Source organism: Galeopterus variegatus, unplaced genomic scaffold (assembly GCF_000696425.1).
Source record: "Galeopterus variegatus unplaced genomic scaffold, G_variegatus-3.0.2 Scaffold7989, whole genome shotgun sequence".
NCBI classification, from domain to species: Eukaryota; Metazoa; Chordata; class Mammalia; order Dermoptera; family Cynocephalidae; genus Galeopterus; species Galeopterus variegatus.
The window spans coordinates 50,340-54,997 of record NW_007734100.1 but is presented as its reverse complement, the minus strand read 5'-3'; positions in this window follow the sequence as shown (position 1 = coordinate 54,997).

The following is a 4,658-nucleotide window of genomic DNA, read 5'->3' as shown; positions in this document are numbered from 1 at the left end:
AGAGTTCTCCAGAGATGAAGAACTAATAAGTTATAAATATATGAGAGGGGATTTGTTAGAGAAATTGGCTCACATGATTATGAAGGCTGAGAAGTCCAATGATAGGCCATCTGCAAACTGGGTGCCAGTAGTACAGCTCAGTCCAAATCTGGAAGCCTCAGAACCAAGGAAGCCGATGCTGTGATTCTCAGTCTGAGGCCAAAGGCCTGAGAGCCAGAGGTGCTGCTGGTGTAAGCTCTAAAACGTAAAGGCTGAAAAGTCTTGAGTTCTGATGTCCGCATACAGGAGAGAAGAGTGCATCCCAGCTTCAGGAGAGAGATCTGCCTTTTCCTCCTTTTTTTATTCTCTCCAGGCCTCTAGTGGATTGAATTCTGCCCACCATATTGAGGGCAGGCAGATCTTTCCCACCCAATCCATTCAGAATTACATGCTAATCTCTTCTGGAAGCACCCTCCTAGGCTCCCCAAAACACTTTTACCGGGTTTCTAGGTATTCCTTAATGTACTCAATTGACACCTAAAATCACAGGGCCTTTAACACGTGATTGGATCATGAGGACCATGCTCTGATGAATGAGTTAATCCATTCATGGAGTAATGAGTTATCATGTATGTGGACTGGTGGCTTTATGAGGAGCACATGAGAAAGCTCTTGCCATTCTCTCCATGTGATACTGTGTGGCCATGGGACCTGTAGAGAGTCACCACCAAGAAGAAGGCCCTCACCAGATATGTTCCCTGAGCTGTGGACTCTTCATCCTTCAAAACTGTTAAGAAATAAATTTCATTTTATTTATACATTACCCAGTTTCAGGTATTCTGTTATAAGAAACAGAAAACAGACTAATGCGGGGGGGGGGGGGGGGGGGGCGGGATCTCTGAAAGATAAAGAGAGAGGAAGCAGAATTGGGCAGAGAGAGTCTCAGACCATGCTACAGATCTGACAGAATCTGGGCCACCCAAGGGGTGAAATCAAGAGCAAAGAGTGCCCCTTAGAGAAGACCACATTGGGCAGAACTGGCCAAGTACCATACTCCCTTTGATATTCAGTCATTGGTGGGGGCTGCCTGACAAGACCTTGGCTTTAGCCTGAAAGCTTGGACAGATCCTGAAGGTTTTCCCAGCTGGAGGCTGTCAGCTAACTGCACTCCTGGAGCTGAAAAGTAAGTACTTTCTTGAAGGGAGACCTGAGAGGTGCAGCTACCTTGTGCGAAACATTCATACGGCAGTAGCACCGCAGTTCCAGGATTTGTTCAACTGATATTTACTGCATCACCATTAATGTGTTACATTCTGTTCTACGTGGTATAGACACAGGAGTGAAAGAAGTCAAAAGAAGGGGAGGTATTCTCACCTCCTTTGTGGAGCTTACGAGGGTACTTCAAAAAGTTCATGGAAAAACAGATGATACGAATCTTTCCATGAACTTTTTGAAGTACCCTCGTACGTTCAAATTTTTTACTGAGAATACCTCCCCTTCTTTTTCCTCTACTTTACTCCACTCGACTGTCTTATTCTTTTCCTTCACTTTTTTCTCCTTAATTCCCCCTACATTTAAACATTTGAAATTCTTCTGGTGTTTGCTTGAGTATTGCTAACTTCCCTAAGGAGCAATGGAGAAAAAAAAAAAATATCCAAAGCCTCAGGGAAAAAAAGAGTCTACTGATAACATTTCAAAACAACTGTATCATGCTACGTCCTACTTTGTTACTCCATTTCACAACATCAGGAGGTTGAACTCGCCTCAAAGGGCTAGTGAATACTCCAGCCTTTGGCTGCAATGAAAAAGAGTTAATTTGTAACAATATTGCTGACTTTGGAAATGGAAGATAAAACTATTGATTATATTCCCAATGCAGATCAGTTCCTTCCCATTTAATTACTTTATAGTACAAATGATGGTGGTTGATGCAAAAGCAACTCTTCAGGGCAGACTAGCTATGTGACCCTAGGTAAGTTATTCCCATTCTCTAATCATCAGTTTCCTCTTCTGGAAAATAGAAACAATAATAGTACCTGTTTCTTAGGTGGTTATGAGGGCCAAATGAGATGCTGTGGCTAACTGCTTACTACATTGCATGGCACAGAGTAAACATTTAATAAACATTAAATTATTAGTAACAGTAGTAATGATAAAATATTATCACCCTAAAAGAGGAAACTTAAAAATTCTGATGTTGAATTTAGAAAGTTTCTTAAATCTTAGTGTTCAAATTATGAATAACAAAATCAGCTCCCAATTGATATCAGAATAAAATATTAGAATTTTTTTCTATCTTCTGCATGATAGAAAAGAAAATCACTATTTTACAGCCAACGTAATAATTAACTCAGGTGAGACTCATCAATAGATGCTAAAACTATTGATTAAAAGTTTGTTGGGGAACTGGACGTTTATACCACTTTAAATTATCTCATCATGGATTATTTTTGAATTTGTAAACTAAAAATGGTAATTTTACCTTGGATAAATCCTGTAGATATAGAACCAAGTGCACTTCAAAAAGTTCATGGAAAGATTGTACAATTATAATTCCAAAAGTTCATAGAAAGATTTGTACCTTTTAATAATACTTTCCCACAAACTTTTTGAAGTACTCTCATATTTTAGCATCACTAATAATGGGACAAACTGATGTCATGTGTCACCTTTTGTGAGGCACTAAGAAAGACTATGACATTACTACGTATGATTCCTACCAAAAATGTATTCCCTGAATCTGATCCTCAGGAAATATCAAGCACACTGAAATTAAGGGATATTTAAAAAAAAAAAAAAAAAGGACCAGTATTTCAGAAATGTTAATATCATGAAAGAAAAACAAGAAAGGCTGCAGTACTGTCCTAGATTAAAGAGACATGGCAGTGAAAGGCAGTGTGTGATTCTGTATCGGATCCCAAATCAATGAAAAAAACTCTATAAAGTATATTATTGGGCAGTTGATAAATATTGAATATAGATTGTATATTGAATAATAGTACATTCATGTGTCACTTAACAACAAGGATACATTCTGAGAAATACATTGTTAGGGGATTTCATCATGCAAACATCACAGAGTGTACTTACACAGACCTAGATGGTATAGCCTACTACACGCCTAGCTATATGGTATAGCCATTATAATCAAATGGGACCACCATCATATATGCAGTCTGTAGTTGACTGAAATGTTGTTATGTGGTGCATGACTGTATTAAATCAGTATTTTCTGAATTTGATCATTGTACTATAACTATGTTAGAGAATATTCTTGCTCCTAGGAGATGTATACTGAAGTGTTTAGATTAGGGGTAAAGGCCCATGCTGTCTGTAACTTAGTCTCAAGTAGTTCAGAAAAAATATTAATAATAATATTAGTAATAGTAATAATATGTGGAAAGAGATATCAAATGTGGCACAATGTTTGGTTCATAATCAGTGAATCTAGGTGAAGAGTATGAGAGAGTTTATTATATTATACTCACGACTTTTCTATAAATTTGAAAAACAAAAAAAAAAAAAATCTAAGGAGTTGGGAGGTCAGAGAGGCGGAGAGCCTTCACATATATGCAGGTGTTGAGCTTTGTGGGTAGCTTGCCTACAAGATTTCTTCTGGTCTTGTTTGTGTCATGAAGGACCTGGGATGAAAACATTGCCAAAGGTTACAACCTATGTATTCAAAACATTACTTTGCAGAATATTTCTCACTCCGACCACCCTTCAATCTCCTCCCCCAATTTTGAAAAGAAAAGCACAGGTCATAGTAACATTAAGAATTCCAACAGCAAGCTTTGTTTCTAAATATAACATGAATTTAAAGGTAACGCTAAACTGATCTATGTGACCCGGTTAGAAGCATGTTCTCATTAATTAATCTAATTTATTAATGGTTGATCCAAAAGTGGTGGAATCACTGTCCCCCCACCCACAACCCCACTTCTCTGGTTGGGTATTAAAAGTAAACAAACAAGTGAAAGCTGGTTTAGCATTCACCCCACCTCATCCCACTCCATCTTCCAGCCTTGCAGGAGAGGGACAGAAAGAGAGCAAGTGTTTTCTCAGACAGGCAGGAACCGAGGCTGGGTCACACTGCAGGGTCGTGACTTGCTTGTGCAGAAGACAATCTGCAATCCACTCCACCTGATTTGACTTCCCCTGTAAGAATCTGCAAAGTTTCAGAGAATGACAGTTTAGCAGCAAATAAGTTCAAGAGAGGTGATGAATGTTTCATAACATCCTGAAAATGCCCAGATGGTGAGAACTGCCCATCTTGAAATCAAGGGGGGGAAGAGCTACTGACGCGCTTCCCACCATCTCTACAAACCATCTCTACTGTTTGTCTAAATAATCTTGATAAATAGACTGCTTCCTTCTTTCTTTTTTCTTTCCTTCTTTTCTCTCTCTTTTTTTTTTTTAATGAGGGAAGTTAGTCTTGGTGTTAAAGAGCAGTTCATTTGATTTATTTGAAACATTCTGATTGGACAGAAAAATTTAAGATAAAATTTAAGATAGAAATTGTCAGCTCAGAAATCATTCTAAAAATGCTGCAAAATTTTATTTGTTCTCTCATCTTTACCTTTCAGTGCTTTATTATCCCAAATTATTTACATCAAAAAATGGAATAAAGACAGGATTTTGAAAAACTTTTTAGAATTAGCCATTTCAAAAAATTATTG